Genomic DNA, 23479 nt, shown 5'->3' on the forward strand with positions numbered 1-23479 from the left:
AGCCATTTTAAAGTGTACAATTCAGTGGCTTTTAGTAGTTCACAATGTTGTGCAATCACCACCACTATCTAATTCCGGAACATCTTCATCACCCCAAGAAGAAACGCTATCCATCTAGTAGTCACTCATTCTCTGCCTACCCTCCCACATACTAGGTGTGTTCTGCTTCCCAATTAGATTGTGCTTTCCATAAGGTCTTCTCTGTATCTCACACAATATTTACCACAATGCCAGACATGAACAGGTGTCCAGCAGATGTTGGCAAATTAGAAGATTGATTGCTGTTAACTGGCTGCAAGAAGGGGTGGAGTGGGAATGGAAAAATGAAAGAGAATCAGTTTTTCTTTTATTTATAGTTATGAAGTGACCAAACCTGTGAACAGTTTTGTCAGCCAAATTATTTCTAGGTTTTACCAATTACAATTCCATGTAATGTCATTTTGCTTTTTCCCTGTGGAAAATTTATGATATAAAACAAATTAAGCCAGCTCCATTCAACTGAGGAAAGGCACATTTCTAAATACTTGAAGAAATGCAGGGTTGTTACACTTCAACACCTGAATTAACAACTATTGAAGTGTTGAGAAGTCGAGGTTCTGTCAGATTGGTCTCAGTAAATAGAAAATGATCATTTATGATTGGCAGAGTATCTGTTTATATGCAAATAGGTGCTAAGTTGTTTTTTTAAGATTGGCACCTAAGCTAACAACTGTTGCCAATATTCATTTTTTTTTTGCTTTTTCTCCCCAAATCCCCCCAGTATATTAGTTGTATATTTTTTTATTTGTGAGTTCTTCTAGTTGTGGCAGTGTTAAATTTTTAAAAAGAGTTTGTGCTCTCAAAGGTTAAATAGTCCATTTGTACCTTCTTAAAATTTTAATAGGCTTCCAACGATAAAGGAGACAACTTCCAGACACCTATTTATGAATTGTCAAGAAAAGTATCAATAAATATATTTGTATAGAATTTCAGTTTACAATAGCATTTGCACGTATTATCAATTAGTGGGTTATTCTTGCTGTGAAGGATGCATATGAAATAGAGCAAATAGTTTAATAAATTTTTAATTAGTGGAGCCCAAACTGAGATTTCATTGTGATATCCGAGGATGTGAGATCTTAAATAGAAATAACACTTATTGAGCACATACTATGTGTAGATTCTGTGCTAGTCCATTTTGTATTTACTTCCTAATCCTGGGACATACCCCATGAAGTAGTTTTACACTACTCACTTTACAGTTGAGAAAAGTGATCGAGTCACACTTCGATAAACCAGGACAAGAACTGAATTCTGCCTCTAAAGCCTGATCTCCTAACCTCTGCCAAGCTCTAATGTCCATCTTCTTGCAGCATCCCACTCAGACGTTATAGAATCATAGCTGTCAGCTTCATAAAAACATTCTTGGGGATTCTTATCCACTCTGAGTAGTACATTTTAACATTTCTCAATTTGTAAAAGTCAGGAAATTCTTTCGAAGTCTAAAGCTAGCTCCTTTCTATGGTAATACAGCCTAGTCATCCTGTCTAGAGCAGACACAAAAAGCATGTGAAGCTTCATGCAAATGATTTTCCTTCACGTAGTGATAGGTTATGAAGGTTGTAAGTAATTCATCCTTTTTCTTGATAAATCTCCTATCTGGAAAAGGAACCATCTCTCCAGCAGCAGCTGGTTTGTTCATTGAGCCCTCGAGGCAGACGACGAGATGATGATGAATTCTAAAATCTTTAAACTTCTTTCCTAGAATGGCCATTTCTTTGTCAAAGCCAAATGACAAATGAGTGTCAGTTAACTAAAGCTAGAGGCAAAAGAGAGAGACAGAATAAAGGTGTAGTATCTAGACTTAATGGGGAAAACTTCTGATGACTTTCATGGATGAAATATAATGGCTTAGTCTGTACATGGATGGGGAAAAGGTGCCTACAGGCACCCAATAGAGTGTATCCTTGGAATTGGGATTGAGATAAGAGTAAAATCACCCACTGAGAATAAAGTTGCTAAGTAAGTGCCACAAAGTGCATAGAATTAGCCATCTACAGCAATAACTCCAAGATACAATTAACAAATGACTTTCTGGTGAGAATATGACACTTCCCAAATCCTTTAAGGGACTTGAGTGCCTCCCAAATTTCTGACATGGAGGGCAGGATCTCTCTCTTAGCAGTGGTCTAACGAATTACAAAATTTCCAAAGTGAATCCATCAAAAGAGAACAGAGTTGGTCTGCATGGAGTCAAGAAAAAGGAAAGTCAAGGATTGAGAGTATTTACTGTCCCCGGGGGTCATGGGGAGAAGAGAAGGTGCCTATTCCAAGCAGTGTGGATTCATGTTTGCCGGCTCACCCATTTCCATTGGGATAATGGAGCGCTGTCTTCACTCACTGGTATTCTCTTAATGTCACAGGCCTGGCACATAGTAAGTACTCAGTAGAATAAGGAATAAATGAGTGAACATTACTGGGTTCCCTTTTCTTTGGTCTAGGGCCACTGAAAAAGCTTACGAAATTGAATGCCTTTCCAAAGGGTATTTTTTCTATTGATAAAAGGGTGTACTGATTATCTGACAGGAATACTATCCACTACGCGACATTTACATTTCTCACTGCAAATAATAAAAGGCATTTTTAATTAGAAATTGGCCCCTTGTGAGTTTGGTTAGAGTGATTTGCTCCCTGACTGTTCCCAGTAATTTTGCCCTAAGAGTATGGAAATAACATTGGCAAGTGTGCAAAGCTGATGAACAAATCTGGACTTCTGCCAATTACACCCACCAAGCGTATATTTCACAATTCAGCTTGAGCAAACAGTCCTCCTTGATTTGAGCTCTTTCAACTCTCAACACTTTGCAGATTAAACTCTATCTAGATGCTACAGTTTGCATTTCTTATACCTGACTTTAATTTTATTGTTAAGTAACATTGATATTAGCCCTTTTGTTTTTAAAAACCAAATAAAAAACAAAGCCAGCCATTTACACAAATCTCTTACATGGAACTGGGTTTGTTTTTAAACATTTCACAAAATGGGTTTACAAGTTCATGTGAATGGGAGGAGGCACAGCTTGGAAGATCATTCTAAGAGAAGGAGCAGAGGTGTGGTTCTGAGACAAATCCAGGTATGAAAAGTGAGGAATGGGTAATTTTGTAAAATGGGACAGGAGACATGCAAATTCAAGATGGGTTAAAGGATAAGCTTTGATCCATGAATGGTAGGATGATGCAAGTTTGGAGGCTCTTTAGGCCAGAACGTATTTAGCATCTTGGCAGCCCTTGAAGCAGCTGGACTCATGGGAATGGGGATATCCCAGAGATCAAATGTTAGTAGAGATCTAGATGAGTAAGGATGAGTATGGGAAAGATCATTTAGGTTACTTGGTTGACCAAAGGGAGCAATGAGTAAAAGAGGGATTTTCCAGAGTCTTGAGAATTCATTCACTGAGAAATGTGAAAACGTTGACTAGAGTGGAGGTTTAAAAGAGGGGAAGCAGGCAGAACCATGAGGTCAGTGAGGAAATTGAGTGTACCACTAAATGGTGCCTTATGGGTGGGGTTTCATGGGTTGGATGACCAGCACATTTCTCACCTAAACTGAGTAATTTTTTAGATTGAAAGTGGGTGCTATTAATATTTACACTAGGAAATGAGCATAAATTAGGACTGTCTTGAACAAGCTGGGATGCATGGTCACTTTATTCATAAGGAACACACTTGATAGGGAGTGAATTTCAGCTGCTACTAAAGAGTGTGGAGCTCCATAAACTTATGAGATGATGAAGATCAGAAGTTAATAGGAATTGGGGAACTGAAAGCAGACGAGGACCAGGAGGAAGTAGGGGTCCCTTGTCTTCCCTTTCTACCCACAAGTATGACCACACCTAAACCAACCCAAACACATTAAAGTGTACCCTGTTTATTTTATAACCTCCTGGGAACACTTAGCCAAAGAGTACACGAGCCAGTGGAAATAATGGTTGGGTGGCAGTGCTTCTCCACAGAGAGCTATGTGCAGACAGGTACTTAGAGCATTTAAATAGCATTGCTGGGGCTCCCTGCTGAATCCAGAGGTTGGCAATCCCTGTTATTTCATAAACATTACAATTAAGATTTAAATAAATATTTAAAAGCTGTTCAAGAACAAGTCAATGCATATTTGGAGCAGGTGGTTTGGGTTTTAAAGATAGCCTTCAGGCAATGATCTCATTACAGTTTCTGGCTCCCTCAACCTGGCTTTATTACAGAATTGTTTCTGTAGGGGCAAGGAGACAAGATTAAAAAATTGAAGGAAAAAGTCATAATCCTTTATTAAAGTGGGTGGCTGGAGGCAATATTGCAGGTCTGAGCTCGAGAAGAAAGCTTTAAAATAGCCAAGGTGAGAGCTTGTCCACCACTAGACTGCTCATGGTTCTCTAGCTTTGGTGTCCCAGCTAACTAAAGTGGCCCTTGGCAAGCTAAATTGACACTGTAACAACAGGCTGAAGCCTATGAATCGAGATTGGCCATAAAAATGTGTGCCCCACCAAACCATTAAGCCAGCTGTGGTCTGTTGCTAAAAGAGAAGGTTAACAATGCAGACGTAGCTATGATGGCTGGTTCTTCGAATTTTCCTTACTTTTTCATACTAATTTCTTGTGTTATACAAAAAGTGTACTTAATGGAGGCAACTCTTAAAACCTTCAATTTAATTTCATAGAAAAGAAAAGGGTGGCTGCTTGCATTTGAACAGTAATTTACTGTCATCTTTTAAAGTATGAGTTTCAGGATTCCATTGCCTAGGTTTAAGGCTAATTCTTTCTGTTTGCTCACTAAATCTTGCCCTGTTCACCCTATGGCTCACCACCAAGTATCTCGATTCTCCTGACTCTTCACCCTCTGCCTCTTCCTGGGTTTCTTCCCTTCTGCATGTTAACATGCTGATATTACTCCCAGATCCTCCCTCCATCATGACTTCAATTAGTTACTTAAGTCAGACACCTGGGGTCATCTTTCACCCCTCGAGCCCCTTGGACTCCAGGATCCAAACATTCACCAAGTGTTATTATTTCCACTGCTTAAATATTTAAAAATCTCTCATTTGAATCCCCACCTTCACTGCTCAGTTTAGGCCTGTGGTCCTCAATTTCAACATAATCAGGTGACACATAGGGAGGGCCTGAGTCAAGGGTTCTCAGCTCTGCTGTATATTAGAATCACCTGAGGAGCTAAAACACTCACGTTTGTACTGTGGCTTCAGAGATTTTGATTTATGTGATGTATGCACATGCACATGCTTCCAGTTTTCCCCCTACAATCCATCCTCTAACCAGTGGTCTCCACACGGTTTTGATTATACAACCCTTTCAGTTTAAAAAAATTTATATAATGTTATAAATCAATGTTACTGGAATAAAAAATATATAATTTTTTAAAAAAGATTTGAATGGAGTTGACATTAGCATCATGGCAGTGTGAGTCATTCCTTTTTTTCTCTTCCCTGTTATTTACAACTATAGATCTTCCTCAACTCACGACAGGGTTACGTCTCGACAAACCTATTGTAAATTGAAAATATCATAAGTCAAAAATGCATTTAATACACCCAACCTGTGACATCATATCTTAGGCTAGCCTACTTTAAATGTGTTCAGAACACTTACATTAGCCCACAGTTGGGCCAAATCATCTAACACAAAGCCTATTTTATAATAAAGCATTGAATATCTCATGTAATTTATTGAATACTGTACTGAGAAACAGAATGGTTGGATGGGTACAGAGAGATTGTTAGTTTATTTGCTGTTCACTCTCATGATCATGTGGCTACTGGAAGCTGTGGCTCTGCCATTGCCCAGCATCCTGAGACAGTATTGTACCACATATTGCTAGCCTGGGAAGAGATCAAAATTCAAAGTTTGAAGTATAGCCTCTACTGAATGTGTATTGCTTTTACACCATTGTAAAGTTGAAAAATCATAAGTTGAACTGTCATAAGTAGGGAAGCATCTGTAGTTGGACATTCATAACTGAGCAAAAGTGCCTCTGAACATTACACTAGGTCACCTGGGAGATTTATACCTAACTGTGCATCAGAAAGTAGGTGCATAGGACCTCCAATGGGGCTGAGGATCCATGGGAGTCAGTGAGCCTGCCACACCCCCACTTACCACAATAGGAAGGGAAAAAGCACAACTGAAAAACAGGACAGACACTCATGGGAGATAGAGAATTTGTGGAGATCCAGCTAACCTGATGGGAGAGCTAGGCTGCCATTGCAGCAGGCTAGAGATGAGTTTGGAGGCAGAGGACAAGGAGGAAATTGAGGAGTCATCCCTCTCCCCAAGGCAACACTGTAACGTACTGGGGTTTTGACTGACTGCCAGCTACGTGGGTTACAGCTGGAGGGATCTCTTTCCAGCAGCACCTGGATTTCTGAGGCAAGAACTCTGTGATGGGAGAAGGGAGAGGAAAGGAAAAGAGGGAGACAAGAATAACAAAAGGCATCAAAGGAACACGTCTTCTACTGTCTGCTTTGGGATTCCAGCAGGAGGCCCCACCCATGAACCTCTGGGAGCCCCTCCACTTGAGGAAACCCATACCAGGCCATGGACAACCACAAAGCCCCAGTTAAGCCCACACCTTTCCTAACTCTGCTGCCTGCTCTTTTTACATGCTCCCAAGTCCAGCTATGAAAGCCTGCTCAGTCAAAGAGAAACTAAAAACTTGAGCTATAGCACCACCTTCTGGAAAACCAAAGAAAGATTTCTAATTCCCAGCCTGTTGAACTGTAAGAGTCAAAGTAAACAAAGCCTTCCTTAACTAAGGAAGGTATTTGCTACTTCAAATGCAATGGCAAGGCATATTTCATCAAATGCAATGAAAAATCATGGTAATATGGCATCACAAAAAGAAACTGATAATTCTCCAGTGAACCAAACTCAAAGGCACAGAATATTGTGATCTAACTGATAAAGAATTCAAAGTAGCTGTTGTGAAGAGATTCAACAAGCTATAAGAAAACACAGAAATGCAATTCAATGAACTCAGGAATAAAATTAATGAACAGAAAGAGTTCTTTACTAAAGAGATTGAAATTTTTAAAAAGAACCAAAAGAAATTCTGGAGCTGAAGAATTCAAGGAATGAGATGAAGAATTTAGTAGAGAGCTTAGATAATAGGGCAGATCAGATGGAAGAAAGAATAAATTACTTGGAGAATAAGAATTTAGAAATTACTCAGAAGAGAGGACTAAGATTTTAAAAGTGTAGAGACTCCATGAGAACTATCACATACAATAACAAAATCAAATATAAGAATAATTGGTGTACCAGAAGGAGAAGAGAAGAAGATAGGAACAGAGAATTTATTTAGAGAAATAATAGGTGAGAACTTCCCAAACTTGGGGAAAGAATTGAACATACAAGTCCAAGAAGGTAATAAGACACCCTATCATCTCAATGTAGAAAGACCTTATTCAAGGCACATTATAATGAAACTGTCAAAAATCAATGATAAAGAATCTTTTTGGCAGACAGGAAAAAAAGTAACCTACAAAGGAACTGCCATTAGGCTATCAGTGAATTCCTCAGTAGAAAATCTACAAGCCAAGAGAGAGTGGAATGATATATTCAAAATGTTAAAAGAGAAAAATTGCCAGCCAAGAATATTTTACCCGGTAAAGCTATCCTTCAAATATGAAGAAGTAAAAGCTTTCTCAGACAAAAAAAAAATCTGAAGAAGTTTACTACCTCTAGACCTGAGTTGCAAGAAATGCTAAAAGGAGTTCTTCAAGCTGAAATGAAAAGAGCTAATTAGTAACATAAAAGCAAATGAAAGTACACAATGCCCTTGCAATGGTGAAAAATAAACAGAATTAGAAAACTACAACTCCACAGTAGAATGGCTTGTGAACCATTTAATTATAGTATAAAGGCTAAAGGAAAAGACCATTGAAAATAACTATAGCTACTACAATTCCTCAATTAATTCACAGTATAAAAAATGGTAAACTGTGACATCAAAAATGTTTTTAAAAAGTAAAAGGGTGGAAACTTTATAGATGAATGAAACTAAAGTGTTATCAGCATATAAAGGATTATTTTATCTGTGAGATGTTTTATGTAAGCCATGTAGTAACCACAAAGCAAAAATCTAGAGTAGAGTCATAAAATGCTATAAAAAGGGATAACTGAGCAAGTCACCATGGAAAACCACCACTTTACAAAGAGACATAAACAGAGAGAAAAAGAAATAATGGAATACAAGACAACTAGAAGGCAAAAGATAAAAGGGCAGTAGTAAGTTCTTATATATCAATAATCATTCTAAATATAAATAGATTAAATTTGCCAATCAAAAGGCACAGAGAAGCCAGATGGATAAAAAACAAGACAAACCATATGCTGCCTACGAGAGACTCATTTCAGCTCTAAAGACACACACAGGCTCAAAGTGAAGGGATGGAAGAGGATATTCCATGCAAACGGAAACCAAAAGAAAGTGGGTGTAGCCACACTTATACCAGACAAAATAGATTTCAAACAGAAAACGTAAAAATAGATGAAGAAAGTCATTATGTAATGATAAAAGAGTCAATGCATAAAGAAGATATAACAATCATAAATGTATACACACTAAACATTGGAGCACTAAAATATATTAAGCAAATACTAACAGATCTAAAGCAATAAATGGACAATACAATAATAGTAGGGTACTTCAATAACCCACTATCAGCAACAGATAGTTCACCCAGACATTAAATTTACAAGGAAACATTGGAATTGAACCATACTCTACAACAAATAGGCTTGACATATAAAGAACATTCCATCCAACAGCAGTAGAATACACATTCCTCTTGAGTGCACATGGCTTATTTTCCAGGATAGACCATATGATAGGACACAAAACAAATCTTAGCAAATTTAAGAAGTTTGAAATCATACCAACTATCTTTTCTGACTACAATGGTAAGAAATGAGAAATCAAGAAAAGGAGGAAGGCTAGAAAATCTACAAATATGTGGAAACTAAACAACACACTTCTGAACAACCAATGAATTGAAGAAAGCAAAACAGAAATAAAATATTATTTCAAAACAAATGGAAATGAAAATACAACATATCAAAACTTATGGGATGCAGCAAAAGAAGTTCTGAGAGGAAAGTTTATAGTGATAAAATCATATTAGAAATTAGAAAGGTCTCAAACAAGTAATTTTACACCTCAAAGAACTAGAAAGAGAAGAACAAATTAAACTCAAAATTAGCAGAAGGAAGAAAATAATGAAGATCAGTGTGGAAATAAATAAAATCGAGACTAGAAAAGCAATAGAAAAGATCAACAAAACTAAGAGCTGATTCTTCAAAAAGATCAACAAAATTGACAAACTTTTAGCTAGACTAAGAAAAAAAGAGAGAAGACATATAATAAAATCAGAAATGAAAAAAGAGACGTTACAACTGATACTACAGAAATACTAAAGATCATAAGAAACTATTATAAACAATGATGTGCCAACAAATTAGATAACCTAGAAGAAATGGATAAAGTTCTAGAAACACACAACCTACCAAGACTGCATCAGGAAGAAACAGAAAATCTCAACAGATCAACAATGAGTAAAGAGATGATTAAATCAGTAAGCAATATCCCTGATGATTATAGATACAAAAATTCTCAACAAAATATTAGCAAACTGAATTTAAAAACCAAATTCAAGAATTAGCAAGCCTTGTATGTTCAAGGCTCAACATACACAAATCAATAAATGCAATACATCACAGTAATAAAATGAAAGATAAAAATCACATAGTCATCTCAACAGATGCAGAAAAAGCATTTGGCAAAATACAACATCCTTTCATGATAAAAGCCCTTGGCCAATTGGATGTAGAAGTAACATACCTCAGCATAAAAAGGCTATATACAACAAACCCACAGCTAATAATATACTCAATCAAGGAAAATAGAAGGCTTTCCCTCTAAGATCAGAAACAAGACAAGGATGCCCACTCTCACCACTCTTATTCAATATTGTACTGGAAGTCCTAGCTAGAGCAATAAGGCAAGACAAAGAAATAAAAGGCATCCAAACCAAGAAGAAGAAGTAAAATTGTCATATTTGTAGATGATACAATTCTGTATATAGAAAATCCCAAAGACTCAACCAAAAAGCTGTTGAAAATAACATCAGTAAAGTTGGAATATACAAAATCAACATAGAGAGAGTTGCATTTCTAAGGATGAAACATTATTTCAAAACATGAAAAAGAAATAAATAAAGTGATTCCATTCACAATATCATCAAAACAGTAAAATACTTAGGAATAAATTTAACCAAGAAAGTAACAGAGCTATTTCACAAAAACTACAAGAGTTTGCTGAAAGAAATAAAAAAAGACACCAACAAATGGAAAGACACCTCATGTTTGTAGATTGTAAGAATGAATATTGTTAAAATATCCATACTACCCAAAGCCATATATAGATTCAATGCAATCCCCATCAAAATACCAATGGCATTCCTCACAGAAATAAAAAAAAACAATCCTGAAATTTGTATGGACTCACAAACGACCTGAATAGCCAAAGGAATCCTGAGAAAAAGAACAAAGCCAGGGATATCACATTTCCTGATTTCAAACTATACTACAAAACTACAGTAAGAAAAACAGTGTGGTACTGGCACAAAAATAGACAATAGGCTAATGGGACAGAATAGAGAATCCAGAATTAAACCCCTGCTTATAAGGTCAACTAATGTTCAACAAGAGAGGCACAAGCACCCAAAGGGGAAAGGGTAGTCTCTTCAACAAATGACGTTGGGGAAACTGGATAAACACATGCTAAGCAATGAAATTGGACTCCTATCTTACACCGCTCACAAAAATTAACTCAAAATGCATCAAAGACTTAAACATAAGACCTGATACTACAAAACTCTTAGAAGAAAATGTAGGGAAGAAGCTCCTCAAGCTTTGTCTTGGCAATAATCTTTTTGGATATGACACCCAAAGCACAAAAGCAAAATCAACAAATGAGACTACATCAAACATAGAAGCTTTCACACAGCTAAAGAAACAATTAACAAAATGAAAAGGCAATATGCAGAAGGGGAGAAAACTTGTGCAAACCATATATCAGATAAGGGGTTAATATCTAAAATATATAAAGAATTCATACAACTCAAAATAAAGAAAATCAGATTTAAAAAATGGGCAGAAGAGCTAAACTGACATTTTCTAAAGAAGACATCCAAATGGCCAACAGGTACATGAAAAGATGCTCAACATCACCAATCACCAGGGAAATGCAAAACAAAACCACAGTGAGGTATCACCTCACACCTGTTAGAATGGCTATCATCAAGAAGAAATGTGATAAGTGCTGGCAAAGATGTGGAGAAAAGGAAACCCTTATACACTGCTGCTGGGAAGGTAATTTGATTCTACCATTGTGAAAAACAATATGGAGGTTCCTCAAAAAGCTAAAAATAGATCTGTTAAATCATCCAGCAATTCCTCTTCTGGGTATATACCCAAAGGAAATAAAAATAGGATTTCAAAGAAATATATGCACTCCCATGTTTATTGCAGCATTATTCACAATAACCAAAGTGTGGAAACAACATAAGTGCACATCAATGGGTGAATGGATAAATAAATTGTGTCATATATATATGTGTGTCATATATATATATAATGGATTATTATTCAGCCATGAGAAAGCAGGATATTCTGCCATTAGGGACAACATGGATGGAGCTTGAGCATATTATGCTGTGTGAGGTAACTCAAAGACAAGAACTGTATGGTATCATTTATATGTGGAATTTTAAAGAGCCAAACATGTAAAAACAAATGATAAAATGATGATTACCAGGGGAGGGGTGTTTGGGGGAACAGAACAGACATTGTTTAAGGGTACAAACTTGAAATGGGTAGTAAATAAGCCCTAGGGATCTAATGCACAGCACAATGAACACAGACAACAATATTATATTTTAGTCATCAAATTTGATTACAGACTAGAACTTAATTATTCCAACTACTAAAAAGAAATGATAATTATGTAATGCAATAGAGGTACTAATTATTACTACAATGGCAATTATATTACAATATACAAATGTATCACGTTAATATGTTGCACATCTTAAATTTACACAATATAAAATGTCAAATATATTTCAATAAAAAAGCAAAATAAAAGATGTGGCACTGCTTTAATATACAAATATTTATTTATAAATTATACTATTGGACTAGTACATCATAAAATATACCCAATAACTGAAAAAAATTGAAAGTTGAGATAATAAATATGTACAAGTAAATATGTGTTAATATTTTCTTTCTGCATCCTAGCTGATCTTCTTAAACACCCTAATTTTGGGAACACTGCCAGGGTAATTGGTCTGAAATAAAATGTGATCTTATCACTCCATTGTTAAAAACCCAGCACTGCTTCCTCAGCATTTGTAAGACAAAGCCCAGTTTTTCAGCCCTGCAAACTAGGTTCTCCGTGATATGCCAGTTTTCCAAGCCTTAGATCTCTCCAGATCTGTTTCCTCTACTTAGAAGGGCAATCACCTGTTTGTCCACCTACCAAATCCTATTCATACTTCAAGACTCAATTCAAACATCATCTCCTCAATGTTACCAGTATCTCCCAGAGAAGAGCTTACACACTTATCTGGAGGCCCAATTTTTGCGACTGCGACCCAGGGGACATCTCTAGATCATCCAGCTCTGGTGGACAGCAGGGCTTATGCTTGAGGTCCCACTAGGCTACATATATTTGCTTAGCTTAAAAGCTTCTGCCTGAGGGTCTGGCTTCTAATCAGCCTGCACCTAGGTGCTCAATGAGATCCTTCCCTTTGGACACTGACAGGTCTTGCCACATCTTCAACTACTGGGAGCCACTAAAGATAAAATAGACTGCTTGGACAATCACAAAGCTTTGAAAGACAAACAAGAGCTAAGGCAGGGTTGAAAGATAAGGTTCATCTCCTGAATGAGGCAACTCATTCAAGACTGGGAGAGGTGGTTGTTTAATCTAATGCATAGAAACCAACACACAGAGTCAAGCAAAAAGAAAAAATTGGAGGAATAGGTTCCAAATGAAAAAACAAGATAAAACATCCAAAAAACACCTCTTAATAAAGTGGAGATAAGTAATTTGCCTGATGAAGAGATCAAAGTATTGGTCATAAAGATGCTCGCCAAACTCGGGAGAAGAATGGATGAACATAGTGAGAACTTCAACAAAGAGATAGAAAATATAAGAAAGTACCAAATAGAAGTTATAGGGCTGAAAAATACAATAAGTGAACTGAAAAACCACTCTAGAGGGGTTTAAAATAAAATGAGATGAAGCAGAAGAAAGGATCAGTGAACTCAAAGACAGAGCAATGGAACTCATCCAAACAGAGCAGCAAAAAGAAAAAAGAGAAAATAAGGAAAAAAGTGAAGATAGCTTAAGGAACATATTGGACAGTATCAAGCAGACTAACATTTGCATTATAGGTATCCCAGAAAGAGAACAGAATGAGAAAGAAATCAGAAAACTTATTTCAAGGAATAATGGCAGAACTTCCATAACTTGGGGAAAGAAACAGACATCTAGATCCAGGAAGCCCAGAGTATCTAAATAAGTTGAACCCAAAGAAATCCACACCAAGACACATTATAATTAAAATGTCAAAAGTTAAAGACAAGGAGAGACTCTTAAAAGCAGAAGGGGAGAAACAACTTATTAGGTACAAGGAAACTCCCATCAGACTATCAGCAAATTTTTCAACAGAACATTTGCAGGCCAGAAGGAATTAGCACAACATATTTAAAGTGCTGAAAGAAAAAAATCTTTCAATCAAGAATACTCCACCAGCAAAGCTGCCATTTAGAATTGAGGGGGAAATAAAGCATTTTCCAGACAAACAAAAGCTAAAGGAAGTCATCACCACCAAACCATCCTTACAAGAAATGTTAAAGGGACTTCATTAAGCTGAAAAGAAAGGGTACTAATTAGTAACAAGAAAATATATGAAAGTATAAATCTCAATAAAGATGTCATCATCATGGCTGTGTAAGAGGATCCTTTTGTCTCTCCCCTTCAATCTATAGTGAGTAAAACATCCATCAACCAACAAGGGCTACATTGCACAACACACCAGGACACCAGAAACATCCACACATTGGTACATACAAAAGTGGGTGACTTGGAGCACATAGAGGAAGCTAAATGAGGGAACAGCAGAGGCAGAACCCAGAATCCTGGATCCTTGGCTGCAGTGGCTGAGCCAGCTGCTCCCAGCCCCAGAGAACTTGGTGGGCAGCAGCAGAGGTGCACGTGCAACTCCAGCCAGCCAGCTGTGGCAGTACCCATGGCCATGGGGAGCAGAATAACAGCCGAGGAGGAGCTGCATGATCCCGGGCCCTCCATCTATGGCTCAGAGCCTGATAGCAGCAGTAGAGGCATTCACAGGACTCCTACATCCTAACCACAGTGGCGCCTGTGGCCACAAGCTAATAGGTAACAACTGAGATGGTACCCCATGTACCCAGTTTTCTCCCCACCCTTCCCCTCTCCTCACCACACTAGTAGAACTTCCAACCCAGGGGATCCTAGATGTAGCTGAGGCATCAGCCATCCTATGCCCCTCATGGCAAAGCCAGTGACTGCAGTGACATCAGTAACAGCAAGGCATCAGTGACCCCTTAGAAGTTCAGACAACAATGATGAGAGTACCAGTGATACCTTAAATCCAGGTGGTGGAGGATGGAATGTGCAGAGCCTCAAATATAGCCAGAGGTGGCTCAAGTAAGAGAAACCAAACAGTGGCACTATAACGCCACCTTTTGAAAAACAAAAGAAAGGCTTCTAATCTCCAAGCAGTTGAAATGTTTGAATCAAAACAAATGAAGTAATATCTAAATAAAATGCATGTTTGCTACAACAAATGTGCCAGCAAAGGAATATCTCAGCAAGCCCCACAAAATTCCACAGTAGCATGGCATTATGAAAAGAAAACAATTCTCTAGAAACCAAACATAAGGTCATGGAAGATTGTGATCCAACTAAAAAAGAACTCAAAATAGCTGTATGAAGAAATGTAGCAGTGAGCTACAAGAAAACTCAGACAGGCAGTTCAATGAGCTCAGGAATAAAATTAATGAACAGGGGCCAGCCTGGTGGCATAGTGGTTAAGTTTGCATGTTCTGCTTTGGCAGCCTGGTGTTCATGGCTTCAGATCCTGGGCACAGACCTACATGTTGCTCATCAAGCTATGCTGTGGTGGTGTCCCACATACTAAATAGAGGAAGATTGGCAACAGATGTTAGCTTAGGTCCAATCTTCTTTACCAAAAAAACACAAAATAAAAAGTTAAAAAATTTAAAAAAAATGAACAGAAAGAATACTTTACCCTAGAGATTGAAACTCTCAAAAAGAACTAAAGAGACATTCTGGAGCTGAGAACTCAATAAATGAGATGAAGAATGCACTAGATAGCATTGGAAATGGAGCAGATCATATGGAAAAGAGAATTAGTGGGCTCAAAGATAGAAACTTAGAAATGATGTGGGTAGACAAGGAGAGAGAACTAAACTTAAAAAATACATAGAAAATTCTATGAAAATTATCTGACTCCATTAGAAAGGGCAACATAAGGGTAATGGGTATCCCAGAAGGAGAAGAGAGAAAGGAGAGATCTTATTTAAAGAAATAATAGCTGAGAACTTCCCAAACCTGGGGAAGGAACTATATATACAAATCCATGAAGCTAATAGAACACCCAATTATCTCAATGGAAAAAGACCTTCTCCAAGACACATAACAAAACTGTCAAAAATCAATGAGAAAGAAAAAATTTTAAAAGAAGCCAGAAGGAAAAAAATGACCTACAAAGGTATTCAGATTAGGCTTTCAGTAGATTTCTCATAAAAACCTCCCAGGGCAGGAGAGAGTAAAAAGAGATATTCAAAATATTGAAAGATAAAAACTGTCAGCCAAGAATATTCTACCCAGCAAAGTTATCTTTTAGATCTAAAGAAGAAATAAAGGTTTTCCCAGACAAACAAAAGCTGAAGAAGTTCATTGCCACTAGACCTACCTTACAAGAAGTGTTGAAAGGAGCTCTCCCACCTGAGACAAAAAGGCAAAGGTATACAAAGCTTTGAGCAAGGTGATAAATAGATAGACAGAATTAGACAATTGCAAATCTGAAGCAGATTAGGATAGTAATACACTTAATTATAACATAAAAGTTAAAGGGAAAGGAAGCATCAAAAGTAACTATAACTACTTCAATTTAGTAATGAACTTACACTAGAAAAAGTGATAATTTGTGGCAACAGAAACACAGAAGGGGAAGAGGAAAAGCATGGAAACTGCAAAGGTAAATAAAGATAAGAGGCTATCAGCAGAAAAATGACTATCTTATCTATAAGACCTTTTATACAAACCACAATTCACTACAAAATAAAAATTCAAAGCAGAGTCACAAAACATTACAAAAAAGAGAAAACTGTGAAATATATCACAGAAAACCACCAAACTGAAATGGCAGACAGAAACACAGGGAAAAAGAAACAATGGAAATATAAAGTAACAGAAAACAAAAGATAAAATGGCAGTGTTAAGTCCTCATGTTATCAATAACCACTCTAAATGTAAATGGGTCGAATTCACCAATCAAAAGATATAGAGTGGCTGGGTAAATTAAAAAATAAGACCCAACAATATGCTGCCTCCAGGAGACACATCTCAGCTCTAAAGACAAACAAAGACTCAAAGTGAAGGGAAGGAAGATGATACTCCAAGCAAATGGCAACTCAGAAAAGTAGATGTAGTCATACTTTGATAAAATAGACCTCGAGCCAAAAAAGATAACAAGGGACAAAGATGGACATTATATAATTAAAAAAGGGACAATTCACTAAGAAGACATAACATTTATTAAGGTATACGCACCTAACATAGGAGCATCAAAGTATATAAAACAATTATTAACAGACCTAAAGGGAGAAATTGACAGCAACACAATAATACTAGGAACTTTAATACCCCACTTACATCAATGGATAGATCATCCAGACTGAAAGTAAACAAGGAAACATCAGCCTTAAAGAAACCATTAGACCAGATGAACTTGATAAATATATATAGAATATTGTTTCCCAAAGCAGCAGAATATACATTCGTCTCAAGTGAATGTGGAACATTCTCAAAGACAGACTATAAGTTGAGAAAGAAAGAAGTCTCAATAAATTTAAGAAGATTGAAATCATAATCAAGCATCTTTCAGACACAATGATATGAAACTAAAAATCAACTACAAGAAGAAAACTGGAAAAGCCACCAATTTCTGGAGACTAAACAATGTGCTACAGAACAACTATTGGATCAATGAAGAAACCAAAGGAGATATCAAAAAATATATAGAGACAAATAAAAATAAACATATGATATACCAAAATCTATGAGATGCAGCAAAAGTGGTATTACAGGGGAGTTTATAGCAATGCAGGCCTACCTCAAGAAACAAGAAAAATCTCAAATAAACAATCTAACATTACAATTACAGGAACTAGAAAAAGAAGAACAAACAAAGCCCAAAATCAGTAGAAGGAAGGAAATAATTAAAATCAGAGTGGAACTAAATGAAAAAGAGACTAAAAAGACAACAGAAGGGATCAGTGAAACTAAAGAGATGGGTCTTTGAAAAGATAAACAACATTGACAAACCTTTACCTAGACTGACTAATAAAAAAAAGAGTGAAGGCTCACATAAATAAAATCTGAAAAGGAAAAGGAGAAATTACAATGGATACCACAAAAATTGAAAGGATTATAAGAGAATACTATGAAAAGCTATATGCCAACAAATTGGGTATCCTAAAGAAATGGATAAATTCATAGAATCATACAACATTCCAAAACCAAACCAAGAAGAACTAGAGAATCTGAATAGACTGATCACTAATAAGGAGATCGAAACAATAATCTAAAACCTCTCAAAAACAAAAGTCCAGGACCAGATGGCTTCTCTAGTGAATTCTACCAAAAATTCAAAGAAGATTTAATACCAATCCTTCTCAAACTCTTCCAAAAAATTGAAGAAGAGGGGACACTTCCTAACTCATTTTATGAGGCCAACATTACCCTGATACCAAAACCAGACATGGATGACACACACAAAGACAAAATTATAGGCTGACATCGCTGATGAACATAGATGCAAAAATCTTCAACAAAGTATTAGCAAATTGAATACAGCAATACAGTAAAAGGATCATACACCATAATCAAGTTGGATTTATTCCAGAGATGCAAACATGGTTCAATATCAGCAAACAAATCCGCGTGATACATTACACTAATAAAATGAAGAATAAGAATCACATGATCATTTCAATAGTTGCGAAGGGAGCATTTGACAAGATACTGCATCTGTTTATGATAAAAACTCCCAATAAAATGGTATAGAAGGAAAGTAATTCAACATAATAAAGGCCATAAATAACAAACCCACAGCTAATATCATACTTAATGGGGAAAAAGTGAAAGCTATCTTCCTAAGAACAGGAACAAGACAAGGATGCCAACTCTCGCCACTCTTATTCAACACAGTATTAGAAGTCCTAGTAAGGGCAATTAGGCAAGAAAAAGAATTAAGAAGTATTCAAATTGGGAAGTAAGAAGTAAAATAGTCACTATGTGCAGATAACATTATTTTATATATAGAAAACCCTAAAGAATTCACCAAAAAACTATTAGAAATAATTGAAAAAATACAGTAAAATTGCAGGGTACAAAATCAACATACAAAAATCATTTGTGTTTCTGTACACTAAAAATGAACTAACAGAAAGAGAAATCAAGAATACAATCCCATTTATAACCACACACAAAAAAATACCTGGGAATATACTTACCCAAGGAGGTGAATTTCCTCCTGGATGTAAAATAGAAAACTACGTCCAGTTAAAACCTACTCTGTACTTCAGGGTTGTGCCAAGGATACAATGACTCAAGTGGAGCTTAGGGGTCAGGGAAGGTGATGCTGCTATTGCTTCAATGGAAAATGTATAAAGAGAATCGGGCTGCTTATGGTCGGACCACATGGACCAAAAGTTCAGGGTTCCCATGACAATATAATTTCATATTGCAGTTACTGCCTTGCTCTCTCTTACCTGGCTTGGCATTTAAAGACAAGGGCGACTTACACTAAAGGATTCATAGGAGTAGATTAGAGAATCCCAGAATCAGAGTTCCCAAATTAGGCACTCCTGGGGTCCATTCAGGCTCAGCAGGAATCAGAAGCATGGTCACTAAACTCTAAGGAGGTGGACCTTCCTGGCTGGGGTATAATGATGTTCCATTCGTCCCAGTCAACTTGTCTCCATGAGTGGTAGCAAGGCATGTGAGGCAGCACAGTCAACGTGCCCAAATTCTTATCCTTGAGAGAAGTGTCCCACAGAGAGCCCAAACTCTCTATCAGCCATGTTGGCTCTGCCTTCTTTGATTTATCTAGACAATTTGGCAAGTAATTATATATCTTGTCTGTAACACCTTCCACCTCCAAAGACAATCTACTTCAAGAGATTATTCCCTTGAAGGAATTATTTAATTAAGCCAGTCTTTATCAAATCAATACATTTCAGAGTTTATAGACATAGAACGTATCTTTTTGTCAGTCTTCATGTTCCTAAAACAGAAGCAGGTACCTACTTCTAGAACTCCATTTCCCCTCTCTCACCCTTCAAGTTATACTAGTTTTGATGTTTTCCAGCCCTGTTTAACTTATGTATTCATGATATTTGATTGTATTTCTGATACACAGAGCACATGTTAAGGTGCACAAGAGAAAAGATACATATTTTACAACTCCCTGATGTCATTATGGGTGTTTAATAAATATTTGTCAGATAAATAATCAAAACAAAAAAGTCATTAAATGAGAAAAAGAATAGGAGGCAAATTTCACAGCTTGGAAAGATGGTAAAGTGTTCAAATATTTTAGAGTTGTCAGAAATCCTCATGCAGTGTCTGTGCTGGACAAGGGGGAAGGATGCAGAGGAAGGGTCTAGAATTTAGTAATACATGCACATGATATCACGACAATCGTTTGAATGGAGAGTCGTAGGGAATATGCATCTGTTATTTGCTTTAGGAAGAAATATTAATGCACATTAAAACACTTCAAAACTGGATCCTTACAAATTATTTATAAAAAATAATTACATCTCTCCAGAAGCAATTTTAGTTTACCTGCAGCCTTTGTTTCTCTGACGACAGTTCTGAGAAACTTCAGAGTCTCAGCACTTTCTGCCCATATCAAAATGGTTGAAGTATTTTTTACCTGCAATTTCAATGCAATAGAAACCCCTTCCCCTCCATAAATTTCTTTGTTCTTATTACCAGTTAAGGTACTTCTATTTTAGGAAAACATATCTTTAATTATTTCTCCCAATTTCTTCTCACTTAATATTTTTACACTTAAAACTTAAGTTATGAGATTGTACTTATATATAGATTATTGTCACATTATAAATTTGGTATTTGGATAAAATAAAAATCTAAAACATTCCTATATATTGTTATAGGTACATGTATCTACAGTAAATGTTAAAAACAGGCACAGGAAGAATAATACCAGCTATAGGATAACGTTCAGCTCTGGGGGCGATTCCTCACCCTCTCCAAACACTCGCCACCATCCAAGCCAATGTTCTAAAAACATAATGTTGTATAAAAGTCAGAAGGGTGTTTGTTAAAAATGTAGGTTCCTGGGCTTCAATTTCAGAAACTGATGAAGCAGGCCCCTGTTGGGGTTGACAAATATGTACTTGAAAAAGAACCCCAGCTGATTCAGCTGCAGAGGATTAGAGGTCCACCCTAAGTCGGAAGTACTGAATATGCACAGCTGGCAGGTGGGTACATGAGCCTGAGGTTCAAGTGAGAGGTCAGGGCTGGGACATGATTTGGCTGTCTAATTGGCTGTCATTAGTCTGTAGGTGGAGTACAAACACTGGAAGTGGATGGGAATATCTAAGGGAGGGTGTCCAGAGGGAAGAGTGGTAGGCCAAGAGTGGAAAGCCAAACTGCAAGAGGCAGAACGAGGAGGAGTCTCCCAAGGAACAGAAGGCACAGCTAGAGAGGGAGGAAAAGAACGGAGAGCACCAGGGCACAGAAGCCAAGGTGGCAAAATTCGACAAGGAGGGCATTCCCACAGCACCAAATGAAACAGAACAATCAGGAAAGGGAAGGCCAGAAAAATGCTCATTGTCCATACAGTCTATTGGAGGCACTATAATGTTTGTTCTTGGAAGGTAGGGTTGTCACTGCATTCCCAGCATTGGATATATTGTAAATTCCTGCTAAATGTTTGGGGAACTAAATTGGATTGGCAAGGGCAGCTTCCATACGAGAATTTTACAGAGCTCAACTAAGCTCAGTTCCATCACATACCTTCATTAGGATGAGCAAATGTTATATGGACATAACCATCCACAATGGAGAATTAATTGTGACTAGATGGATAAAGCAATTATTTTGAGCCATCTGCCAAGATGTGGTAAGGATATTTGAAAAACGGTGCCCAGCCTCTGTGTGTATAGGATGGTATTCTGGACAATGGAGTTTTATCAGTAAGTTTTAAAAATAAAGCAAAGACCTTTAAAACCTTTAAATTTAGATTGTAAGGGTGTTTCTTTTCCCCCATAAAAATGATCTCTCATGATCATTAGTAGAAGTGTTTGTAGTCATGAGAAGAACAAACCACATTAGAGGAGGTAAATGACAGCCTAAGAATGCACAAGTGTTTGTTGTTATGACAACTGCTGGGTTTTATTGAATAGAGAGCAAAAAAATCCATTAGAAAACCTTGGAAGAACTTGCACAGTAACATAAAACATTTCTGCTTCACAATTTCAGGAACTTTCCTCCATCCACGTACTGCTTGAAAAGGGCTTGTGTTTGTGCCAGTCGGTGGAGGTCTAAGGAAAGCCACCTCTTGATGCATTCCCATCATGCTAATGTCTCCTTCCATAACCTGATCTTCTCAACACCCAAGTACTTTATTAGAGTGGTAAAAAATTTAGCCAGTTCCGTGGCTCTTTCGTACTAATGACGTTAAACAATTCTTGGCTCTGATCTATTTTTCTTTGAATCAAACAATTTTCACGTTTATATACAGAGACAACTTACACATATGTAGCAATTTCTTACCGCATGTGGCATATGCCTCCCCAGTCAAGAAAATACAGGGAGGGAAGAGACAATCTCAAGAAGACACCCTGCCAACCCTCTCCTAGGCTTCCTTTCTCTCTTGTCTTGGAGATCTACTAGTCTCCATTCCCCTTCTTGAGGTGCTAAAAGGACAAGGAAAGACTGCCAAGTTTTTCAGACTTCTTTTGAAGAACATCATTAAATTGATAGAATGGAGAGAGGCCCTATGCATGAGATGATAAAGGCTCAAGAGCAGCCACAGAGAGACCAGACGTCAACTGTGTGGCTTTCTCATAGGTGGCTCTAAGAATGTTTGGTGGAAGGGTTCTTGTGGTCATCAGGTGACAGCCTTTAGTCTAACGAGCTTGTTAATCTCATAAGAAGATGTTCAGGTTCTCAGACTGGACTGTGCATAGTTCATTCATGGGATTACCAAGTGATAGAGTGACCCATTGGAAGGGTCTTTGCTTTTTCAGTCTGTGCTGCACAATCCCAGCAGATTAATCTCAAAGCACACCTTTCACAGCAATGCTTTCCAAGTTGTAGCTTGAGGCCCATTGTTGGGTCCTAACATCAATTTAGTGGGTTGAAACAATTATTAAAAGAAAAAAGAAGAAGAAAGAGAATAGGATAGAAAAATATCAGAATGAATCTCATCTAGTACGGGTAAATGTGTTTTGTGAAACTTTTATTTCATTTTCTCATTCTCTTTACGTATGTATGCACTGGATTGCTAGATTGAAGGCGTTTCTTACTGCAGGTCCTGGCCAAAAATGTTGGAAAGCCAGACTCTCTCCTGCTAAGAATACCGCAGTGTTCTTTACTGTCTATAGAAAAAAAATAAGAAAGAAAAGAATAGAATTCCAGCTCCTTTTCTCTAGCGCTGGTATTGTTCCCCAAATCCACTCTCCACTTCCATAAGATCATGCTAGGTTCCAACATTCCTACTCACTGCCCTCTTGATGTCCTTGCTCCACTGTGCCTTTTGTTCATAATTCTTCCTCTCCTCTTTGTGGTTTTCATATTCTACTCTCCTTTAGGGACTACTCAAATCTTATCTTGCATATGATCTCTATCTCCTCTCATCACTCACCTCTTCCTAGCTGTTCTGCTTATTTCCACACATTTTCTCTCTCCAGGTGTCTTCTCTGCATTGTTCTTTATCTGCTTCCTGTCCAACTCTACTCCCACATGTCCTTCTGGCAACTTTCTGTGTCTGCCTCCCTCCCCCAGTTGCTTTCCTCTTGGCATCTGCCTCCTAGCTCATCATCTT

General features: G+C 37.2%; 1 protein-coding gene across 2 annotated transcripts in view; it reads right to left on the reverse strand.

Moving 5' to 3' along the window:
- Positions 1–23479, reverse strand: part of RAB3C (RAB3C, member RAS oncogene family) — a 261295-nt gene that overhangs the window by 23866 nt on the left and 213950 nt on the right. The gene's annotated exons all lie outside the window — the stretch shown is intronic.

This window comes from Equus asinus, chromosome 10 (assembly GCF_041296235.1).
Source record: "Equus asinus isolate D_3611 breed Donkey chromosome 10, EquAss-T2T_v2, whole genome shotgun sequence".
NCBI classification, from domain to species: Eukaryota; Metazoa; Chordata; class Mammalia; order Perissodactyla; family Equidae; genus Equus; species Equus asinus.